At 45.9% G+C, this 25,538-nt stretch overlaps 2 non-coding genes across 2 annotated transcripts; both read right to left on the bottom strand.

Moving 5' to 3' along the window:
- Positions 1-2,017: 2,017 nt before the first annotated feature.
- On the bottom strand, positions 2,018-2,089 carry TRNAC-GCA (transfer RNA cysteine (anticodon GCA)). The gene has a single exon. It is a non-coding gene; the product is annotated as a tRNA-Cys (tRNA).
- Positions 2,090-2,520: 431 nt separating this feature from the next.
- Positions 2,521-2,592, bottom strand: TRNAC-GCA (transfer RNA cysteine (anticodon GCA)). Its single transcript has one exon. It is a non-coding gene; the product is annotated as a tRNA-Cys (tRNA).
- Between the last annotated feature and the right edge of the window lie 22,946 nt (positions 2,593-25,538).

Genomic DNA, 25,538 nt, shown 5'->3' with positions numbered 1-25,538 from the left:
TGCCACTAAGTCCTAGGTTAATCATAGCAGGCGTTTCCCCGAGATACCTTCCATGATTAACCTGTAAGTGAAAGTAAATAAACACAAACACCCGAAAAAATCCTTTATTTGGAATAAAAGACAAAAAAACACCCTCTTTCACCACTTTATTAAAATCCCCAAATACCCCTCCAGGTCCGGCGTAATCCACACGAGGTCCCGCGACGCTTTCAGATCTGCTACATGAAGCTGATAGGAGTGGCAGTAGAACACGACCGCTATCTATCAGCTCCACGCAGCAACTGAAGTGAGCCGCGCGATCAGCTGTGCCCTCATTCAGGTGACCCGCGGACACAGCTCTCGGGTGGAGGACTGCAGCTGTGGCCGTGGGTCACCAGAGTGACGGCGCCGCTGATCGCACGGCTCACTGCAGTCACTCAGGGGATTTGCGATCACCTCTCTCTCTCTGCTCCCGACCGCAAATCTCCTGTCCCGGCGAAACATTAAAAAAAAAAAACGCAAAACGTTCTTTTAAAGGAATCCTTTACCTTTATTAGCAGACTATTTGCAACGCATCCGTCATATGCGCCACACAACGCACTGTGACGGATGCCTCACAACGCAAATGTGAAACCGGCCTAAAACATTTTTTAAAAATAGACAGGGAAATGTTTTACCTCACAAAAAGAATGAGCTATGATCCTGTGCTGTAATGTCTTTATACTATTTTGTTTCCTCCCCAGCCCAGAAGCTGTGGTATGATCACACCATGTCCCTGTACGGTCAGACACGGCCATTACACAGTACATAGCAGAGGCACGTATATAAGATTATCTCAGCACAGCAAAAGTAAATGAAATACATGCAATTGTGGAAAACATTATTATTCCAAGTTCTATTCATTAAAATAAACTTTAAAATTATTTTTTTTGGGTGGGACATCCCTTTTGAGAAGGGAACCTCCCTATAAACTCCTCAGAACATATTTAAACTATCTTGTTTTTTTATGCAGTGGCATAGCATGGGGGAGTGAAGGCAAAAGGGGCAGTTGCTAATGCACACCAAATTCTATGGGGGGGTGCAAAATTTTGGCCCCTTTCCAAACTGTGAAATTAGCCAGGATTCCACTGCACTGAGCATTTACTTCTTGGAGCAGCACCCTTGCATCGGGAGTGCCTGTCTGACAGCTGGTGAGAGGACATAGCTCTCAGTATAATGAAGCAAGCTTTGTTATCTTGATTGCTGCCCATAAAGAACTCAGCAGCTGATGACAAACTCATCCCTCCTGCTGCGCTCTGCATAGACAGCAAAAGTATGGAATCAATGTGGTTGCACTGTTCTGTCCTGCAGCTCTATGACTCTCCTCTCATTTTAGTAAAAGGAGAGCCAGGCACCTACTAGGAGAGCTGTCACACTTTTTTTTTTTTTTTTAAAGTGTCCCCCAGGTTTATTGCTCTGGCTAAGGTTGGGGTTAGGGCTAGGACAATAAAGTAATACATCGTAAAAATGTATGAAAATAAAAAAAATATAGCAAAAAACCCAAACTTACAGGTCAAAAGGGCAAACTATAATTACCGCAATATTTTCCTAAAATATATGCGCTTGGGACACAAGGGGTTCACTACTGGACAAGTGGAAGGGACTAATGGTCCACAAGTGAGAGTGCAAAATAATTGCCTTTCCCTGGGTGCTGGCAACCCACGCTATGCCACTGATTTTGCGCAGGGGTACGATTAGATTACCATACCATGGTGGATCTAGCAACACACAAATTTTGTACGGTACTGAATAGTGGTTGTGATAATTTATTTTTTTTAATTAATTTATTTTTATTTCAAAATGGTGACATCCCATAGTCATTACTACCTCCTGTACAAGCCATTCCACTCACTTAAAGACATACAAAGAAATCTATATAAGGAAATAAGTTGTAAGAAATCAATACTGCAGCGGTCTGCTTCAGAATTGTTAGTGATTACCCCATAGAAAAGCTTGGTGTTAATAAAACTAATAAGAGGCGAAATACAAAAAAAAAAGAAGGGGGCACCCGGATTTGAACCAGGGACCTCTCGATCTGCAGTCGAATGCTCTACCACTGAGCTATACCCCCTACCTATAGGACCTTGTAGAACAGGTTAGGTGTGACCATTATGAGTCACCTGTGTATTTACTTAGCGTTGTTTGCATTTTACACCTAGCAGCATGGATGACTCTCATGGTTACATACGGTAGTTACATAGGCTGAAAAAAAGACCTAGGTCCATCTAATTCAACCTTCCTCCAAAAATTATATATTTTATCACTAAATCATTTATAACCGACAATGTTGTGTATACTAAGGAAATCATCCAGCTCTTTTTTAAAAGTTGTTATAGCATCTGCCATCACTACCTCTTGTAGTAGGGCATGCCACAGTCTGACTGCTCTAACTGTAAAGAACCCTTTCCTATTTCATCTTTCTTCCACTTGCAGTGGCCCTTAGTATTGTTTTTGGAAGGAATAAGTCATGCGCCAGTCCTTTGTATTGACCACACAAAATAAAGGGGGCACCCGGATTTGAACCAGGGACCTCTCGATCTGCAGTCGAATGCTCTACCACTGAGCTATACCCCCTGATTGAGCATATACCAAAGGCACAAAGCTCACATATACATTTTTGGAACAGTAATAGACCAAAATGATGCAGAAGAGGAAATCACCTACTGTAGATGACACTGTCCACACATTGTATCTATTTTATGACAGGTGGTCAATCACCTGTGGCATAGCTTTGGGACATGTTGAAGTGCTCTTTTATGGAAGTCTGTAGATGGCAGTTATGGAGAATCAGAAGCAATAGTTTATCAAAAATAAGCTCACCATATTATTTGTGTGTATGCTTCAAACCATGTATTGTTTTAAGTTTTAAGGCTCATTCAGATGACTGTTCCGTTTGTCCTGGTCAGTTCATGTTTTTTTGCGGACCTACTGACAAGACCATCTTTTCAATGTCTTTTGTGTAGGATCGGATGACACAAGGAAGCACTTCTGTGTCCAATCAGCTACTAAAGGAAACACATTGGATGCCGTATGTCCGATCCATTATTATGAAACATGTCCTATTCTGTTCCGTAATTGCGGACCCTGACACAATACAAGTCAATAGGTCCGCAAAATCCCTGGAAGCCACCCGGAACCACTTACATGTGGCTTCCATTGGGTGCCCCTTCAGTCTGTGTCCCACTCCCCCGCCAGCCTCACAGCTGCTTGTACTGCAGTGTGTCAGCATCTGCCCACACAGCAGTGCAAGCAGCCACGGGGATGACAAGCGGCGACATCAGCAGGTTAGCTAAGTTCATTACCTGCTGTGATGAAGTCCACTGCATTCCTGACGTCAGTCACTGACATCCATGCCCGCCGCATTCTCACATCAAGTCTCGCAAGCGGCCCGAGACTTCGACTAGCGGTGACGTCACGTGCAGCTTGTAATGCTTCGCTTGTGAACACGGCGGACAATGGAAGTCAGTGGCGAGCGCTGATATCAGGAGTGCAGTGGAGTTCATCACCGCAGGTGATGATCTGAGCTAACCTCTTAACGGTAGTGCTCGTCATCCCCTGCGATGAAATGGGCTGACCTATTGATGTTAGCTCGGGTCACTGAACTTTTTCCCCCAGCCAATGGGGAACATTCTGTTCTTCATTAACTGGGACAGTGAGTATGGTATGGATCGTTGTGAGACCCCCTTATTGGATTACGCCGGCCCCAGATTTGATTTTTCTTTCCAATAAATTGGTGAAAGAGTGAATGTTTTGGGGAGTGCTTTTTCAAATAAAAATTTGTTTGTCATCTATTTATTTTATTACTAGCTGGGTTAGTGATGTCGGGTATCTGATAGACGCCGTGACATCACTAACCCCAGGGCTTGATGCCAGGTGACATCACACAGCTAGTATCAACCCCATATATTATCCTGTTTGCTACTGCACCAGGACAATGGGATGAGCTGGGGCAAAGCACCAGGGTTGGCGCACCTAATGGATGTGCCACTTCTGGGGTGGCTGTGGCTTGCTATTTTTAAGCTGGGGAGGGTCCAATAACCGTGGACCTCCCTTGTCTGAGAATAACAGATCACAGCTGTCGGCTTTACCTTGACTGGTGATCAAATTTGGGGGGGATTCCGCGATTTTTGTTTTAAATTATTTATTTAATTTAAAATAGCAGCATGGGGTATCTTCTGTTTTGGATTACCAGCCAAGGTAGAGCTGCCAACTGTGGTCTGCAGGCTGCAGCTGTCTGCTTTACTCTAGCTGTCTACAAAAAATTGGGGGACCACACGTCGGTTTTTTTAATTATTTATTTATTTTTGGCGAAGTAGAAGTATCCTGTCTCTTCCTAGAAGCTGTGAATCCCAAGCGCTCTAATTATCAGTCCCTTAGATAACTGTATGATTGTACTCACACTTCAAAGCATCAACAGATAGTTTTAAACTCAGCCAAACGATGACTTGTAGAAAGACCAGGAAAAACGCTGTAGTTTTCTTCTAGAATCTTGTATTCTAGTAAAGGCAGGTGAAAAGGGATAATCTGTACACGGTTGTAGACATGTGTCTTCAGCAATAGTTCCTCTCTAGACTAAACAGAAGGAGAAGGGAGGAGCATTCTATACAGAAGCCAACTAAGGGAGGCACATAGGGAGAAACTTCATACAGTCTAAATCTACCTTGTAACAATAAGGAATTTCCTGATAGGAGGAAAAATATGCAATGCAAGAATTATATACAACACGTTGTTCCCATTCATGGGACACAACACCCCCCGTCTAAAATCATCTGATTTCACAAGTCCTTGTACGACGTTAGGAGTCGATCCTGTCCCTCGATGTCACGAAACCTGTAACCAGAAAAGAGAGAAACACAAAAAGTGCAACGGTAATGCACTGAATTCAAGTCCATGCTTGGTCGATGATGCATTGTCCTTGCGTAAAAATGTAAAGGTAGAAAAAATGGTAAATGAATTCAAGTTCAACAAACCCATCTTCGGATTGGGGAAGCCACAAACATGCCAACTCTTCCGCCAACCCAATAATCCAATGGTAATGTTTTAGTCCAAGCAAAAGTTCAAAGTTCAATTGGACATGGACAGTTGTGTCTCAGTACAGCAGGGGTAAGAGAAGGTACGCTCCCCGCCGTGGCAGTGTCCAACGACAAAGTTAGTTCATGTAACGTCCTCCTTTGGTAAAAGTAGCACGAGTTCGGTGACTGGACGAAAGAAGATACCGGTTGAACCGCCCTTCGTCACCTTCACTTCTACCTTCCGGGTCTTTCCATCGTCGCTGAGTACAGCCTTGGTGATGAGTCCCATTGGCCACTCGTTGCGCTGAGCCTCTCTGTCTTTCAGCAAGACAACGTCTCCTACTTGCAGGTTAGGAGATGACTTCTGCCATTTGTGACGGCTTTGAAGCAGATGCAAATACTCGGTCTTCCACCGATGCCAGAACACATTGGACAGATGTTGTACTTGCTTCCATTGACGTCTGAAAATGTCCTTTTGATTGAAGTCCCCAGGAGGGACTGAAACAGCTCCAATTTTCTGTGTGAGGAGTGTGGCTGGAGTGAGACTCATTTGAGCGTCGGGGTCGGATGATACAGGAACCAGAGGTCTGGCATTTATTATAGCAGATACCTCTGCGAGGAAGGTCACCAGCACTTCGTGGGTGAAAGGAAGTTTGTGATTTAGTAGCATGGAATCAAGGATTCTTTGTGCGATTCCGATCATGCATTCCCAGGATCCACCCATGTGTGATGAGTGTGGGGGATTGAACACCCAGGTACAGCCATTGTCAGCCAAGAAGTTGTTTAGCTGCAGTTCCTTACAAGCCCCTGTGAAATTAGTTCCACAGTCGGACCGGAATTGTTTGGCATGTTCTTTGTCGATGACAGCAGGATGATTCACGCCCATGTGCCAGCCGTGGCACGTTGAAGACTTGTAGAGACAGTGAGCGATGTGAATAAGACGAGCTACGGCTCGTACTGCAGATAACCAACTTGAGAAGCGCTTGAAGCGATTAGGTCCCAACTTCTGTTTTGATGTCGCTGACGTGTAGCAAGCGGAGACAATTGGTCTAATTTCCTTGTCGGATTTTGGTTCCACCAGCTCGTACATGTTGCCGACGTAGTTATCCCAGGTTTCCTCGTATAATATACTTGGAGGTGTCAGCCACATATTGTCGCCGAGTTTGGACAGAGCAATAAGTCTCATTCCTCGGTAAGCTCGGTTTTGTACGGTGGGAATGTGGTGCCACTGTTCAGCATGATCTCTGTCGAGGATATTTTGCATGAAGTCGACAAAGTTTTTCTCCATCTCTGCTTTTCTTTTCAAGGTGCATTTTAGAGAGGAGAACCTTATGGTTGCTTGATGGAAGTTGTTTGGCAACCTTGGCCTTGGAGACCAAAACGGTAATGGGGCTACCCAACTGTTAGAGTCATTTTGAGAGAACTCTTTATCCATAATCTTTATGAATTCCTTGTCTTCTCTCGTCGGTGCCAACTTGTTATCTTCATTTGTAGACTCAAACATTGTTGACCCGAAGTTGTCATCCCAGAGATGGTATGAGTCCGCGCAGTCGGGCGGCTGCTGTCGCCAACTGGTGTCGCTCAGCCTCTCTTTCACCTAGTAGTGACGCGGACATGGTTAAAAGTGAGTGCCGCGACCGTTTGGGAGGATGTGCCTCTTGTAGGAGGAGATCGCGTCGGGACTCTTCATTTTGCCTACGCAGACGTTTCCTATGATCACCCAGCCTAAGTCGTAGCGCTGAGCGAACGGTGCAACGTGTGGCCCGTTGATGTGTTGGCGTACTTTGTGTAGCCGGAGGATGTCTTGGCTACAACAAGTCCAGTAGCCTGGCAGTTCGTTCAACTTTTCAAACTACAAAGGGCAAAGACAAAACCAGCCACTAAGTCCAGTGGCCTGGTAACACAGGACACATTACATTCACATTCACAGTCACCGGGGACCACATTCCAGTCCAGTGGCCCGGTAACACATACACATGGGGGTGACATCTTCAAAAAGTACACGGGGCAGTAAGGCAGGGTAGGGTGTCGTCTTCAAAAAGAACATTAGGGCAGAACAAAAGGGACGTCTTCACAAAGGGTTGAGGGGCAGACAGGGGCTATATACAGTTCAGCATCTTCATCTCTTTACTTTTACTTGCGGGGATAGATGCGGGGGTCCCACTCTGGCATGGCCCCAGGCAACAGGTAGGCCGAGGAGATCATAATCTGGGTCTCCTGGGTGCTGGTCACTGGCCCACTGCGGGACGCTGCAGCCTGGGTAGGAGTGGGGCTGCTTGCAGGCACAGCACGGCTTCCTTTTAAAGGACTGCTTGCTTGCAGGGGGCTGCCGGTTTGCATGGGACTGCTGGCTTGCGTGGGACTGCTGGCTGGTGAGGGGTTACCGGCTGTACGGCGCCACTCTGGCTTTTCCAGTGGTGCTTTCTCACGCACGATATGGGCGCCCAGGGCATACCAGCCGCGGCTCCCCATCAGCCTGGTGTACTCCAGCACATCACCCGGCTTTACATCACGCCCTGGGTGACCTTTAGTGAGGTGCTCCTCTATGTCGCGGCGTGCAATAAAGACGTCCTTCCCTAGGCCTGGTTCCCTGATGAACCCCCAGCCGTCCTTCAATTTAAATTCCAGCACCCGGCCTCTGCATACTGGGCCCTGGTGCTCTCTGCGGCTTCGCCGTATCCGGGCCTTTGCAGCCAGGTTGGATGCCTCCTCTGCACGGCGTCTCTCCTCCCGGCTCTCCCGCTCCCGCTGGTATTCCTCCAGCCTCTTCTGGCAGGCCACTTCATTAGCCATGGGGGTCTCTTCGGGGCGCAGTGGCTGCTGCAGTCTCCCGCTGTCGATTGGCGCTGCATCCCAGTTCACTCCCGGTGATGTTGCTCCCAGGAGGTTAACAGGGGGACTCGGAAGGTGCCCCACCAGTGGCTCGGGGCCCAGGTGGCACTAGGCGCCATCTTCGGGACCTTCTGGCAGGTCTCCGGCTTCCCCTGGGGCTTCGGCGGGGCTGGCGGGGGAGTCTAGCGGGGCCATGGAGGGACTGGGCCGTGGCACTTGGTAGGGCCGTGGGTCTGGACGGGTCGGGACAATATATTGCTCACCCGCATGTCGCTCTGCGGCCTCCATCCTGTAGCCCACGTCCTCGGGTGCCCTCTGGTTTTCACTCCACCGGTCCACCTCCAACTGCAGTGTGCTCAGTCTCCGGGCAAGGTTCCTCATTTCCTCCCGGATCTCGCTCAGCTCAGGGTCCATTCCCCTGGTTCCCGGTGCACTCTTCTGTGGCTTCTCCGCCATGCTACCGGCCTGGGGAACACTCGCTGCTTCACTGCTCGGGTGCTCGACCACGCCACTCGGCTGCACCCTTTCCCTTTTTGGAGGCGGCGCCGGAGGTTGCACCAGCATCTGGCGCCAGACTGGCGCCCAGCCCATCACGGCCGGCACCGCTCCGCTTGCTATCAGGTACATTTTCTTTATCTGCTGGTCTGGCATTTAGACTCGGTTTGCCAGCCAGCCAGTTTCTCTAGGCGCCATATCTTCTTCCTCCGCTCTCCATAGCGGGCACCGCCTCGCGCTCTTTTCTTGGACAAGGGGGCGGGGTTTCTTTTCGCGCTCTTTCTGCAGGCACGCCTCCCTTCTTCCTGTGCTCAGTGGCTTCAATGGCGGCAGTTTATCACTATAACACAGTCTTTTAAGCACAATTCTTCAGGCGCACAGTACCCGGTGGGACCGGGCACGAAATCCTGTTCGTGACGCCAAAGTTGATTCGCCCACCCCAGGGCTATGGGACACCCGGTGCCGGGCTGGACTAGTCCGGGGGTCGTCAGTGGTGGCGGGGCCCGACTCCCTGGCCCTGGTGGGTGTCAGTTAAACATGGCTGGTGTATAAAGTTTGTGTTCGTGACGCCACCTGTGGTATGCGGCTATTAAGCCGCCGCTGCTGTGTGAGGCCTCCGGGGTGATGATATCGCAGCAATTGTGGTACTGCTCCCCACAGGTGGAGCGGTGCCCCGGGGATACTGTTGGTGCTCGTGAGAGTCTATGGTGTAATGGAAGGCTCAGCAGATGAAATAACAGAGACAATACCGGAGGGTGCAATTCCAAGATCTTTACTCACACTTCCTGGTAGGTGTACACTGGTGCCTTCAGACGGCTGAAACCCACTGTCAGGGACCTCCACCATTTCTGGGTGATTTCTGGAATGAAAGCCGGTATCCTTCTCTCTAAGTGTCTCGGTCTTCAGCTGTCTCCTTAAGCCTAGCTCTTTTAGGATGAACCTGCTCGGCCTCCACTACAGCCTCCAGGCTGGGAGCTCGCCTGTCGGTTACTTGCCCCCTTTCTAGAGGTTCTGCTGTGGGCTGTGGCCCGGGGAGTTTACAACTTTCCCTGGGCCTCGGTTTTTACTGTTGGAGATGATTTTTCACTCCTTCTGTTTCTAGGACCGTCCCCTGTTGCAGCTTGATCCCTCCATCGATGTTCCTGTGGAACAGGCCACCACAGCTCACCAGCTATCCGTGGCCCTGGAATCCCTACTCTTCCTCTGCTTGGTGTCACCTGGACCCTCTGAGTCCCAGGTTCTTCACCAGGAAGTGTCACTTTCTTTCCTTAGCTCCTGACTGACTAGAGCTTTTCTTCTTCTTCTCCTTCTTGTCTGCCTCCTGCAGACCTCCTCCTCCTTCCCCTCACTCTCCTCAACTGCTCCACTTGACCTTCCTTTCTCTGACTGTCCTCTGGTGGCTCCTCCCACCTCCCCAGTTGCTAAGCTGTACCCTATAGGAGCAGGGATGGGTCTTACGGCCCCTCCCAGCATGCAGCATGGGAGGGTTGCTGCCACTATCCCTGGTCCCAGTGTGTACCTAACAATGGGTGTTGTGTAGATTTGCCAGGGGACCGGTGTTCACTCCTTTCCTCACCCAGAATGGGACATCACACCACACCGCTGGATGGGGTGCAATGTCCTGTGGCGACGGAAGCCTCAGGGGCGCCACAGCAATCTGATCTGGGGAGCAGCCTGTGTTTACAGAATGTATTTGCAGAGTCTCTGGCTGCAGCTTACAATTAGCTTATGGGTGATTCTAGGTTTATAGCTGCAGACATTTCTGATAACAGGTTAATACTTTACATGGCACTTTCTGTCTGAAGCTGCTATAAAGTTTTATGCTGTGGCTTGTTATCAGCCACTTGGGGTAATCCTTTCTCTGGATTGTATGCAGTATAGCACTCCTGGAAACAGGTTCTTTACTGATATATATATACATACTATATATATACTAATCCCGGTCACAGCTAGTCCTTTTCACTATTCTGTCTCTTCCTAGAAGCTGTGAATCCCAAGCGCTCTAATTATTAGTCCCTTAGATAACTGTATTGTACTCACACTACCGGCATCCACAGATAGTTTTAACTCAGCCAGAAACGATGACTTGTAGAAAGACCAGGAGAAACACTGTAGTTTTCTTCTAGAATCTTGTATTAAGTACAAAGTAAAGGCAGGTGAAAAGGAATAATCTGTACAGGGTTGTAGATGCCTTCAGCAATGGTTCCTCTCTAGACTAAACTGAAGGAGAAGGGAGGAGCATTCTATACAGAAGCCAACTAAGGGAGGAACATAGGGACAAACTTCATACAGTCTAAATCTACCTAGTAACAATAAGGAATTTCCTGATAGGAGGAAAAATATGCAATGCAAGAATTATATACAACACGTTGTTCGCATTCATGGGACACAACAAGAAGGCTAAACACCCTTTAGTGCCACATGAAAAGCACTAAAGGATACAAAATTACAAAATGCAGGGGAATGAACATTATATATGACTTTCTCATCTATCTATCCATCTATGACGAGCGTGGACATCATGAGGTTAGCTAAGTTCATTACCTGCGGTGATGAGCTCTGCTGAACTCGTGACGTCAGCACTCTTCACTGAGTTCCATGGTTCGCCGCATCACATCAGGTATCACGGGCTGTGACTAGCGGTGATGTCGCCTAGGTGATGTGCGGTCACAGCTGGCGTCCTCCACCGGTGACCGGAAATCACCTGAGTGATGTCTCTGCTGACCGAACAGCTCACTTCCCTTGTGGCCTGAATCTCACAGCGGGCAGTCATGTTCTTTGGCGCTCACTGGGAGATTCAGATGTAGCAGTGCTGGAAGCATCGTGGGACCTCGTGTGAATTACGTCAGACCTGGAGGGGTGTTTGGAATGTTAGCAAAGTGGTGAAAGAGGGTGCTTTTTTGTCTTTTATTTCAAATAAAGTATTTTTTAGTGTTTTTTTTAATTATTTATTTTACTGTACAATATAGACCTACCCACCGGCGGCTGTGATTGGTTGCAGTCAGACAGCTGTCACTCAGCATGGGGGCGCATCTGACTGCAACCAATCAGACGCTAGTGACTGAGGGAAGCAGTGAATATGTATGAGCATAATGAGCGGTCAGCTTGGGAAGAAGAAAGAGCTGCCGCGGGAGCAGTGTGAGCCGCCCCAGTGATCGGTGAGCATGTAGCGCTTGCTCCTACCTCTTTGCCCATAGACTTTATATGTGAACAGGAAAAATACTTCTGTCCAGCGCAATGACCAGGAATCAGATAATAACATTTCCAGGATTTATTTGACAACATATGGTATGGCAACAGCGACGCGTTTCAACTACATGAGTGTAGTCTTTGTCAGGCTTGACAAAGACTACACTCGTAGTTGAAACGCGTCGTTGTTGTCATACCAATTTTTTTCCCTGCTGGAGTGTCAGCTTGACTTTTATATGTACTGTAAGTGTCTGATTTTATGAATTTTATAAGCATCAAATAAATCCTGGAAATTTTATTATCTGATTCCTGGTCATTGCGCTGGATAGAAGTCTTTTTCCTGTTCATTAATACTGAGGAACCACACCAAGTCCGGCTGCAGAAGGTTCAGATTCCAACATACAAAGGGGTGAGCTGATTTTTTTTTTTCTTGCCATAGACTTTATATGGGGATGAGCATTTGGCCAGATACCGTGGACTGTATGTATCACTCGTTCTGGGTTTTTTTGCGGACCGCAAAAAAACGTAAGTCACACTGATGGCACACAGACCGTATACAGAACGGAACGGATGCGGTTGTCACACGGATGTCACACGGATGCTTGCATGGAAAAACAGGACCGTTTTTTGCAGACCGCAAAAACGGAATGGTCGTGAGAATGTAGCCTTAGTGGTATGATGTGATACAATGTACATGGAAGTAATGCTTTATTAAATATTTAGGATATGTCAACAAGAGATTACATACTACTGTAGAAGAAACACAAAGTGATACAGCAGCCCTCTGTAAGCCCAAGAGATATGCAAACATAAAATATATGAAATTTAAACTGCATTAATGCTATAAAATATGTAAAATATACTTAGAAAAATGAGGGTTCTTTGCGAAAAAAAATTGCACAATTCTTGAATGCACACCAACTGCGGCAAGGTGACCTGTTCACACTTGCTATATTTGGAGATGCATTTTTTTGGGTTTTTTGCAGTAAATATTTGAGGTGTAGACTGCCTCCTAATCTGACTGTGCTCTCCACAGGGTGGTTTTAATTAGTGTCAGATCCTACCTGCCCTATATTGTAGAGTTTTACTCCAGGAGAGGCATGGCACTAGTATAGGGTTCCATCAAAGAAAGGTCAACTTGCCGCGGTTGATGAGCATACAAGAGTTGGCCAATTTTTGAGGAAAGAATCCTCATTTTTCTAAGTATATTCATATAACACTAGCTGTACTACCCGGCTTCGCTCGGGTTAATAACTGTTGTTAACAAAATAGAATGTATAAATAGAATGTATTAACAAAAATGCATTCTGCACACAAACACCACAAAACAAATAGATAGAAATGTAACTATTAAATTGTTGCCTATATTAACCAATCAGAGCTCAGATTAATTAACTGTAGCAAAATAGAAGCTAAGCTGTGATTGGTTGCTATTGGCAGCCTGATAAATCTCCAGGCAACAGAAAGCCCTCCCCCCTGACAGTATATATTAGCTCACAGATACACATAATAGACAGGTCATGTGACTGACAGCTGCCGTATTTCCTATATGGTACATTTGTTGTTCTTGTAGTTTGGCTGCTTATTAATCAGATTTTTATTTTTGAAGGATAATCTCAGACTTGTGTGTGTTTAGGGCGATTATGTGGCGAGGTTGGTGTATGTGTGGTGAAATGTGTGCTGAGGGTGGTATATGTGTTCAAGCACATGGTAGTGTGTGGCGCATTTTGTGTGTGCTCATATCCCCGAGAGTGGTGAGTATCCCATGTCGGGGCCCCACCTTAGCAACTCTATGGTATATACTCTTTGGCGCCATCGCTCTCATTCTTTAAGTCCCCCTTGTTCACATCTGGCAGCTGTCAATTTGCCCCCAACACTTTTCGTTTCACTTTTTCCCCATTAAGTAGATAGGGGCAAAATTGATTGGTAAATTGGAACGCGCGGGGTTAAAATTTCGCCTCACAACATAGCACTCGGCGCTGCCCAGGATAGTAACTGTCTCTCTGTTTCTCTCCCATTCTCTGTCTGTCTCCCCCTCTGTATATATCTCTCTGTCTCTCTCTCTCACTCTATATATCTTTGTCTGTCTGTCTCTTTCCCTGTCTGTCTCTTTCTCTGTCTGTCTCAATCTCTTTCTCCATCTGTCTCAATCTCTTTCCCTGTCTGTCTATCTATCTCTTTCCCTGTCTGTCTATCTCTGTCACTTTCCCTGTCTGTCACTTTCCCTGTCTGTCACTTTCCCTGTCTGTCACTTTCCCTGTCTGTCACTTTCCTTGTCTGTCACTTTCCCTCTCTTTTCCTGTCTGTCTCTTTCCCTCTCTTTCCCTGTCTGTCTCTATCCCTGTCAGTATGTCTCTTTGTCTGTGTCTGTCTCTTTGTGTCTGTCTCTTACCCTGTCTATGTCTGTTTCTTACTCTGTCTGTGTCTGCCTCTTTCCCTGTCTGTGTCTGTCTCTTTCCCTGGCTGCATTGTGACATGCCAACATTCCATATAAGGGCGTGGCTGCGCATTATTCTGAAGTTCTGGCTGCACTGTGGCTCCCAGCTCCATTCGCTTTAATGGAGGCAGGTTTTTTTGGTGAATAACTGTAAAGAGCGGGGTTAAAATTTCCCCTCAAAACATAGCTTATGATGCTCTCGGGGTCCAGAAGTGTGAGTGTGCAAAATTTTGTGGCTGTAGCTGCGACGGTGATGAATGTGTGTATGTGTGTGTGTGTGTGTGTGTGTGTGTGTGTGTGTGTGTGTGTGTGTGTGTATGTATGTGTGTGTGCATCGTCTTCTTCTTGCTTCTATGGTAACGGATGTTACATCACATGAAAGCCTTATGTGTCTAATATGTTTTCAAAATGTTGTGTTTGTTGCTTATGGCAACAGTGTTATACGCACACGGGAAAACAAAATGGTGGAGTCTAATGTGATATTCACAGCAACTGAGATCAAAGGAGGGATAAAATTCTTGTTTCTTCAAGGAAAGTACGCGAAGGATATTCATGGTGATATGTCGCAGACATTGGGGGATCATTTCCCTTCTTATTCAACAGTTAAGAACTGGGTTGCCAAATTTAAAACGGGCCACTTCAGCACCAATGATGAGGAACGTCCTGGACGTCTGAGAGTGGTTCTTGTTTCAGAGATCGTCGATGCTGTGCACAACCTCATACTGGAGAATCAACGAATTTCAGCTAAAGCAATAGCAGACATCATGGGGATTTCCTGTCAACATGTTTGTGTCATTAGCCATGAACATTTGGACATGAGGAAGCTTTCTGCAAAGTGAGTCCCCAAATGTTTGAGAAGCATGCCAGCGAAAACTTCCTGTACCATTTGTCAGCATTACCGGACTGATAAGAACTTCCTGGATCGACTGGTCACTATGGATGAGACCTGAATTTATTTGTATGACCCTGAAAACAAGGAGCAGTCAAAAGAGGGGAGTCACAGTGGTTCTCCCCGTCCAAAGAAGTTCACGGTGCAAAAATCACTCACTAAGGTGATGGCGTCTGTGTTCTGGGATAAGGAAGGCGTGCTGCTAATGCACTACCTTCAAAAGGGTTCCACCATCATTGCAGGGTATTACATTGAACTTTTGGACCAATTGAAGACCGGTCTGAAGGCCAAAAGGTGCGGCAAGCTGTCCAAAGGAATCTTGTTCCTGCAAGACAATGCCTCCGCTCATACTGCACAAGCAACGATGGCAAAACTGGCAGAGCTGAGCTTCCAGCTGGTTGACCACCCACCTTATTCACCAGATCTAGCTCCGTCCGACTATCATCTGTTTCCAAACCTGAAGAAACACCTCAAGGGTATTAAATTTCACACCATTTCTGATGCCATAGCTGCTATGAATGCCTGGTTTGAGGCACAACCGAAATCCCTCTTTTTGCAGAACTTGGAATACCGATGTAAGAAGTGTGTTCACATCAGTGGCGAGTATGTGGAATAAATGTAAAGTTTCATCATCCTATCTCATTTCTTTCTGGGTAAAGCCAAAAACTTATCAGCAGCCCCTCGTAGAATCTTTGCAGTTTTTTTTTCATACAAGAAAATCCCCAATGACAGATGAATAGTAAAAACTGAAACACTGACCAAACACTGATGAAACTTTGATTCAAGACACTCATGAAACTCAAACTATTTTTTTTTTTTGCATACCAAAAAAATTCACTGACATCTGAATGAAAAGTCAAGGCCATATGCTCAAAATGTGATGAAAAAGGTTGTGCAGTGATAATGAAGTGAGACCTAAAACTTCAGCTAAGTTTGCACATTACCCAAGTCTGAATTGATAAACTTTCTCAGGGCTAGCAAGTCATGTGACAGAGTGTTTGTTGTGGCATATTAAAGGGAACCTGTCACTTGTAAAAACGCTATTAACCTGCAGATAAAGGGTTAGTCTGTAGGTTAATAGTTATTGAAACCTGCCTGGTTCCAGCACATTGAGTCCCAATTTTGGGTCTAATCAGTCACTGCCAGGGGCATGATTACAGCCACTGCTCTCGATTCACAAAGCAGTGACTGACCCGTTGCCGCCTCCATGACTGAAACCCAAATGGTGCCGGGAGGATTACAGTTCTTTTCCTCCCAGCAGCAGGGCTAAAGGCCCCGTTACATGCAACGACATCACTAACGAGATGTCGCTGGGGTCACGGAATTCGTGACGCACAGCCGGCCTCGTTAGCGACGTTGTTGCGTGTGACACGTACGAGCGACCGCTAACGATCTCAAATACTCACCTAATTGTTGATCGCTGACACGTCGTTCATTTTCAAAATATCGTTGCTCGTTCTGGACACAGGTTGTTCATCGTTCCTGAGGCAGCACACATCGCTACGTGTGACACCTCGGGAACAACGAACTACAGCATTCCTGCGTCCTCCGGCAATGAGGTGGGCGTGTCTTTCATGCGGCTCCTCTCCGCCCCTCCGCTTCTATTGGTGGCCTGCTGTGTGACATCGCTGTGATGCCGCACGAACTTCCCCCTTAAAAAAGAGGTTGTTCGCCGGCCACAGCGACATCGCTAGGAAGGTAAGTTCATGTGACGCGTACCTGCGATATTGTTCGCCACGGACAGAGATTTGCCCGTGACGCACAAACGACAGGAGCTGGTGCGATCACTAGCGACATCGCTAGCGATGTCGCAGCGTGTAAAACGCCCTTTAATGTGCAGGCGCCAGGCAGGTTTCAAATGCTATTAACCTGCAGATTAATCCCATATCACAGATTAACAGGTTAATAGCGTTTTTACATGTGACAGGTCCCCTTTAAACATTTGGCGGTGTGCTGTTCTTCTGAGCATATTAAAGGAAAAGTACAATATAAGCTGACACTAAAGTCCAATGTAATCTCATGAAGTGAAATAGTTGGAAGGGTGCATGGAGTTCATTTAAACTATACAGTTTTGCATCATCTCTGCAGACTAATTTGCTTGGATATGACGTGAATATATAGGTTCGCCTTTTTTGTGCAGTAATGATTAAAAATCCTTTTCATTTCCTGACTCTTGGGGATAATTTATGTTACATATTATGTAATTTCTGTTTTAGTTATATGTCACTATGAAACAGAAGTATATATCTTCTGTGGATGAAATAAGTATTGAACACATCACCAATTTTCTAACTAAATGCAGTTGAAACCAGAAGTTTCTATCCATAATTTAAAAAGACACATCTGCATGTTTTTCTCACTATCTTACTTGAAATCAGAATAATCCTTTCCCGTTTCAGGTCAATTAGGAACCAAAATTATTTATTTTTGCCAAATGTAGGAATAATTTTGAGAGAGAGAATGTTTTAAGGCATTTTTATTACTTTCTGCAAAGTTAAAAGTTTACATACATTTTATTAGTATTTGGTACTATTGCCTTTAAACCTTTTGACTTGGGTCAAACGTTTATGATATTCTTCCACAAGCTTCTCAAAATAGCTGTTAGGAATTTGGGCCCATTCCTCCTGACAGAACGGGTGTAATTGAGCCACGTTTATAGGTCACCTTGCTCGCACCGGCCTTTTCAGCTTTGCCCATAAATTTTCAATAGGATTGAGATCAGGGTCTTGTGATGGCCACTCCAAAACATTGACTTTGTTATCCTTAAGCCACTTTGTAACCAGTTTGGCAGTATGCTTCGAGTCATTCTCCATTTGGAAGATCCATTTCCGCCCAAGCTTTAAGTTTCTTGCTGATGTCTTGAGATGTTGCTTCAGTATTGCCACATAATCTTCCTTCCTCCTGATGCCATCTATTTTGTAAAGTTCACCAGTCTATCCTGCAGCAGTTCGGATGGTGTTCTTAGGCTTTTTTGCTCCAGCGATGGTCATTATGGCCAAACAGTTCAATTTTAGTTTCTTCAGACCACAGGACATGTCTCCAAAAATGAATGTATTTGTTCTTGTGTGCATTTGCAAACAATGATCTGGCTTTTTATGTTTCTTTTGGAGTAATGGCTTCTTCCTGGCCGAGTTGCCTTTCAGTCCATGTTGATACAGTACTCGTTTCACTGTGTATAATGACATAATCATACCAACTTCTGCCAGCATCTTCACAAGGTCCATTGCTTTAGTTCTTGGGTTGATATGCACATGTCTGACCAAAGCACGTCTCATCTCTGGTACACAGAACCCATCTCCTTCCAGAGTGGACATTCCCATCTTGTTTGTACTTGTGCATAATTGTTTGAACAGATGAACAAGGCACCTTGGTATCTGGAAATTGCACCACAATTCTCTTACTGAGATCTTGACTTATTTTTTTTTACTTCCCATGATGCTACACAAAGAAGCAGTGTGTTTCAGTTGTGCATTAACCCCTTCACCCCCGGCCATTAAAACACCCTAATGACCTGACCATATTTTGCAATTCTGAGCAGTGTCACTTTGACTGGTTATTACTCTGGAACACTTCAACGGATCCCGGTGATTCTGACATATTGTACTTCCTGTTAGTGGTAAATTAGGGCAATATTTTTTGCATTTACATTTTTTTTGTTGGAAGTTAGAAGGGTTCATCAGCAATTTCTAATTTTTCCAACAAAAATTAACAAAATAATTTTTTTAGGAACCATATTACACTTGAAGTGACTTTGAGAGGCATACAGTGCCTACAAGTAGTATTCAACCCCCTGCAGATTTAGCAGGTTTAGACATTCGAAATTAACTTGGCATTGTGACATTTGGACTGTAGATCAGCCTGGAAGTGTGAAATGCACTGCAGCAAAAAAGAATGTTATTTCTTTTTTTTTTTTTTTTTTTAAATTGTGAAAAGTTTATTTAGAGGGTAATTTATTATTCAACCCCTCAAACCACCAGAATTCTGTTTGGTTCCCCTAAAGTATTAAGAAGTATTTCAGGCACAAAGAACAATGAGCTTCACATGTTTGGATTAATTATCTCTTTTTCCAGCCTTTTCTGACTAATTAAGACCCTCCCCAAACTTGTGAACAGCACTCATACTTGGTCAACATGCGAAAGACAAAGGAGCATTCCAAGGCCATCAGAGACAAGATCGTGGAGGGTCACAAGGCTGGCAAGGGGTACAAAACCCTTTCCAAGGAGTTGGGCCTACCTGTCTCCACTGTTGGGAGCATCATCCGGAAGTGGAAGGCTTATGGAACTACTGTTAGCCTTCCACGGCCTGGACAGCCTTTGAAAGTTTCCACCCGTGCCGAGGCCAGGCTTGTCCGAAGAGTCAAGGCTAACCCAAGGACAACAAGGAAGGAGCTCCGGGAAGATCTCATGGCAGTGGGGACATTGGTTTCAGTCAATACCATAAGTAACATACTCCACCGCAATGGTCTCCGTTCCAGACGAGCCCGTAAGGTACCTTTACTTTCAAAGCGTCATGTCAAGGCTCGTCTACAGTTTGTTCATGATCACTTGGAGGACTCTGAGACAGACTGGTTCAAGGTTCTCTGGTCTGATGAGACCAAGATCGAGATCTTTGGTGCCAACCACACACGTGACGTTTGGAGACTGGATGGCACTGCATACGACCCCAAGAATACCATCCCTACAGTCAAGCATGGTGGTGGCAGCATCATGCTGTTGGGCTGTTTCTCAGCCAAGGGGCCTGGCCATCTGGTCCGCATCCATGGGAAGATGGATAGCACGGCCTACCTGGAGATTTTGGCCAAGAACCTCCGCTCCTCCATCAAGGATCTTAAGATGGGTCGTCATTTCATCTTCCAACAAGACAACGACCCAAAGCACACAGCCAAGAAAACCAAGGCCTGGTTCAAGAGGGAAAAATCAAGGTGTTGCAGTGGCCTAGTCAGTCTCCTGAGCTTAACCCAATTGAAAACTTGTGGAAGGAGCTCAAGATTAAAGTCCACATGAGACACCCAAAGAACCTAGATAACTTGGAGAAGATCTGCATGGAGGAGTGGGCCAAGATAACTCCAGAGACCTGTGCCGGCCTGATCAGGTCTTATAAAAGACGATTATTAGCTGTAATTGCAAACAAGGGTTATTCCAAAAAATATTAAACCTAGGGGTTGAATAATAATTGACCCACACTTTTATGTTGAAAATTTATTAAAATTTAACTGAGCAACATAACTTGTTGGTTTGTAAGATTTATGCATCTGTTAATAAATCCTGCTCCTGTTTGAAGTTTGCAGGCTCTAACATTTGCATCTTATCAAACCTGCTAAATCTGCAGGGGGTTGAAGACTACTTGTAGGCACTGTAGGTGACATAAAATACCCAAAAGGATACCATTCTAAAAACTGCACCCCTCAAACTGTTCAACATACAAGAAGTTTATTAACCCTTTAGGTGCCTCACAGGAACCAAAGTAATGTGGAAGGAAAAAAATTAAAATTTTACTTTTTTACACAAAAATGTTACTTTAGCCATAAAATGTTGCATGTTCACAAGGGTATCAGGAAGAAATGTACCATAAAATGTATTGTGCAAAATCTCATGAGTATGCTGATACCTCATGTGTGGTGGAAATCAATTGTTTGAGCACCATTCAAATTTTTGAAAGCAAAATTAGCTGGACTCATTAGCGGACACCATATTGGGTTTGGAGACCCCTTGAGGTACCTTAACGATGCAGCTCCCCCACAAGTGACCACATTTTGGAAACTAGGCCCCTCAAAGAATGTATCTAGATGTTTGATGAGCCCATTGAACCCTCGGGGGATTCACAGAAGTTGATAACGTTAAGACGTGAAAATAAAAAAAATTGTTACCACAAAATTTGTGCTTCAACCAGGCAGCTTTTTGTTCACAAGGGTATCAGGAAAAATGCACCACAAAATGTATTATTCAATTTCTCTTGAGTACACTGATACCTCATATATGGTGGAAATCAATTGTTTGGGTGCACGGCAGGGCTCGGAAGAGAAGGAGTGCCATTTGACTGTAACATTGGCTGGAATCATTAGCGGACACCATGTTGCGTTTGGAGACCTCCTGAGGTGCCTAAACAGTGGAACTCCCCAACAAGTGAACCCATTTTGGAAACTAGACCCCTCAAGGAATTTATCTAGCTGTTTGGTGACACCCTTGAACTCCTGGGGGCTTCACAGAAGTTGATAACGTTGAGCCGTGAAAATAAAAAATTTACCACAAAATTGTTGCTTCAACCAGGTAGCTTTCTTTTTTTTTTTTTTTACAAGGGTATCAAGAAGAAATGCACCATAAAATTTATTGTGCAATTTCTCCTGAGTACACTGATGCCTCATACGTAGTGGAAATTAATTGTTTAGGCACACGGCATGGCTCGGAAGGCAAGGAGCGCCATTTGACTTTTCAAACGCACGGACACCGAACAGTGATGTGCATGACTGATCGGCCGCACACATGGATCAGGTGCAAAAAGTGACGGGGAAAATGGACAAAAAAAGTCCTGACCAAAAATGAGCATGGATGCAGATCCGTGATGTGCATCACTGATTGACGCTCAGCGGGACACACGGATGGATGAGGTGTAAAAAGGGACAGGGGATACGGACAAAAAAAAAAAAATTATACTCACAGGGCCAGAGGATTAGCAGGAGGATCACTGAACAGAAGAACTGCGGGAGGAATGGAAGGCAGAAAGATGGACAGCTTATTACAGGAGCAACAGGCTGCAAGACGGACGGCTCATGGGCGAGGACCCAGGAAGGACCCAGCGATGGAGGCAGATGCAAACGAACCAATGAAGACCTTGGACGTACCAGTGGCAGCAGGTAGGGGACGTTGGAGAGGGACAGATGCCAAGGGGGAGACAGGAGGAGCCGAGGGATCGCACCGACTGCAGAAACAGGAGAATCAGGGCAGGAGGAGAGAAAGCGAGAGGGCAGAATAGAATGATCACAGGGGACAGAATAGAGAGATCGCGGGGGGGCGCAAATAGAGAGATCACAGTAGTGGCAGATAGGAGGGCACATCGGCAGGGGGCAGGGTGGCAGATCGGGAGTGTGCAGGGGCAGCATGGGAGAGCACTGGGCAGCACGCAATACTTACAGTGGCAGCAGGATTGAGGAGCAGGAGCGGCGATCGGACGGTGGCGGCGGCATGGTACTATAAGTACCAGCAGGGGTACAGTGGAGACATGCTGGGAGAGGGCACCCCAGGCCTAAACAAGCCTGGGGAGGGCAGTCACACTACGTCAGACTACTCCCCCTGCAAGCTGGTTGGAGCAATTGCGCGTCACAGCACGATCATTCCTATCAGTGCTGCAGGGGTTGGGTGCGCAGTGTTTGCTAGCCTCTAGCCAATGATCCAATGATGCGGCAGCACGTCATAGCTGGATTTCACCGGATCGCACTCTTTGAGGCATTTTTTTAACCTGCCATCACTGTAATTGGCGTTTCAGATTTGAACACTTGTTTAAAGACCTGAACACAGCCCATGTAAATGCATCATAAATATTTGCATGTGACGGTGCAATAGGTTAGCATTTGGGGCCCAATTTTAAACTGTTGCTCAGGGCCCCGCTTTGCCTAAAACCAGCCCTGATGGCATATCCACACCAAAGAGCATGCATCTGTCTTCACAGGAGGACCCCATCATGTGCTGCTTCCACTAAAGAAGTGGTTGAAATTCCGTACAAATGAATTGGAGTTCTCATCAATTCTCCACAGAGAGAAGTACCTGTCTGGGCCCCATTCTTGAAACATATGATGATCCCATTGGTAGGATCCACATCTACATTATATATCCTCTGGATATGCTATAAGTGCGCAGGATGCAAAACTTCTTTTATTTAGTTACTGTATATTTATTGTGTAACAGGTTATGATATCACACTGCTGCATGCAACGCAGAGCTATGGAGGTGGCGAGGACATGGCAGCCAGCGGGGAAAGGTAAGTGCTTCATGAGCTGAAGACAGGAGCGGGACAATCATTGGTGGGGTGGGGGGTCCGTCGAACGCAGTCACTGCTTTGCTTCAGCTGAAATGCATCACGATGCAGAGAGGATGCCGCTTGCCATGGGAGTCGGGGAGGGTGAGTAAAATGGTTTGTTTTTTTTTTCTTTTTGAGACAGACATATATACCAGGAAGAGCCCAGGAGGGGACATATATACCAGGAGCAGAAAAGGCGGACATACTGTACATACAAAAGGGGCACATATATACCAGGAAGGGCCCATATATACCAGGAGGACATATATACCAGGAAGGGGACAAATAAAGCAGAAAAGAGGCATATATACCAGGAGGGGGCCAGGTTGGCGAAATATATACCAGGAGGGGGACAAAAACTAGGATCAGGACATATTTACCAGGAAGGGCACAGGAAGAGGACATGTATACCAGGAGGAGGACAAATATACCAGGATGGGGACATCTATAAGGAATGGGCATAAATACCAGGAGGGGGGGCATGTATTCCAGGAGGGGCCCAGGATGGGGACATATATACCAGGAGTGTCCGAGAATGGAGACATATTTACCAGGAGTGGGACATATATACCAGGAGAGGCCAAGGATGGGGACAAGTATACCAGGAGGGGGATATATATACCAGGAGGGGCACAGGTTGACTGACTGAGCCTCTCCCCCAGTATCACACCTGACTCACTGAGCCCCTATCCCTGAATTACTCCAAATAGTGTATAAATTCCCTTCCCCGGTATCACCCCGGACTGGCCGAGCCCCTCTTCTCATATCACCCCTGACTGATTGTGTCCCTTTCCCCTGTATCACCCCAGATTTATTGAGCCCCTTCCCCTTGTATGACTCCTGACTGACTTAGCCCACTCCCCCTGTATTACCTCTAACTGTCTGAGCCCCTTTTTCCCTGTATGACCCCTGCCTCACTGCGCCTACTCACCCTGTATAACCCCTGACTGACTGAGCCCCTTCTCCCTGTATCACCCCTGCCTGACTGCACCACCTTACCATGCATAACTCCTGACTGGCTTTGGCCCCTCCCCTGTATCACTCCTGACTGTGTCCCCCTTTCCCCTGTATCACACCTGACTGACTGCATGCCCTCCAGCTGTATCACCCCTGACTGACTTTGGCTTTCTTCCCCCACCACTAACAAAATGAGGCTTTTCATAAAAAGTTATGGCATTATAGGTGACAGAGAGATTTCCATAAAGTGTATGGGGATGTGAGGGAAAGCTCTCTTTCGATATCACTCCAATATCACGCAACTGATTTAGGGCACCCACCACTTTTAATACATTCAGTATGTGAATGTGCATACTATATTTTCTGCAGAATTTCTACAATGGAAATCCCACAGCAAAATAACAGTGTTAATATCCATGCAAATATAGTGCAGATATTGCTGCATTTACTAGTATGCAAATGTTTCATTCACCTTTACCACTGACCTCTTCCTTTGTGCTACAAAAGATAAAATCGTCGGTGAATATCCGCAGCATAAATTGACACATTGTTCATGTCAAATCTACAGCGGCGGTCAATTCGTTTAGTGGTTAATACACATCAGAGACATTTATCATTGACTTTGCGTAAAATAATAATAATAATGTTTCTATAACATTAATGCACTACTCCAGCATTTTGGATTTTTTTTCACCACTGGAGTGGTGCTTTTAACCCAAGGTCTCTGCCGCTATATTAGACCTCTTCCACACGTCAGTATTTTGCATCAGTGTTTCATCAGTGTTTGTATGCCAAAACCAGGAGTGGAACGTAAAGAGAAGAACTATAATTGAAAGACTGACACCTGTTCTGTGTTTTGGAGACACTCCTGGTTTTGGCATCCAAATACTGATGTAAAATACAGTGGAACCTTGGTTTACGAGAACAATCCGTTGTGGGTGTGTGCTTGTAAACTAAGTTACTCGTCAGGTAAAACAAAATTTCCCATAGTAAATCATTGCAATGCAGTCAATTCGTTCCACAACTTGTGCAATGTCCCATCCTGGTCCCCTATTGTGCCATCCACACACATACAAACATGTACAAACACGCACAAACACAAAGAAACACACATATTATGCTCACCTTACCTTCCATTCCTTCTCCAGTCTCCTGATTCTTGTAGTCCGCCGGTACAGGATGTGTATAGGGTAACCATCGCAACCAATGCCGGAGCTTCCGCTGCCAGCATGAGCGTGAAGATGCCAGAAGGGAAGAATAAGAGTAAGGTCAGGGACCTTATATGAGAATCCCCACTCTAGCGGTAAAAAAACAAAACCCTGAAGAGGTGCTTTAAGAAGTGTATTATACCCTGATATTAGCAATTGGTGGTCCTATATTTATATCTATGTAGCTACATAGTGATCCCCAAGAATGATTTTCTCTGGTGGACACGGGGTACTCTAGTCTGACGCTGTACCAGTGGGAGACATGTAATGACTGTTTGTGTAGCACTCACAGGGCAAGGAGTTAAATTACTCGTCACCAGGCATGATGAAGTTGGGTCTGGGGATGTCACGGGGTGGCCCTTTCTTCCCGGTTTCATGGCCCCGAGGTGTACAATAAAGGAAGGGGTGGTGATGGATGATGGTGGAGGATGATTTCGTGACACCACCTGCAGTATGCGGCCAGGGAATAGCCGCCGCTGCAGTCGCTGTCC

This window comes from Anomaloglossus baeobatrachus, chromosome 5 (assembly GCF_048569485.1).
Source record: "Anomaloglossus baeobatrachus isolate aAnoBae1 chromosome 5, aAnoBae1.hap1, whole genome shotgun sequence".
NCBI lineage: Eukaryota > Metazoa > Chordata > Amphibia > Anura > Aromobatidae > Anomaloglossus > Anomaloglossus baeobatrachus.
The sequence above is the reverse complement of the archived record's forward strand: the minus strand, read 5'-3'. Positions and strand labels throughout refer to the sequence as shown.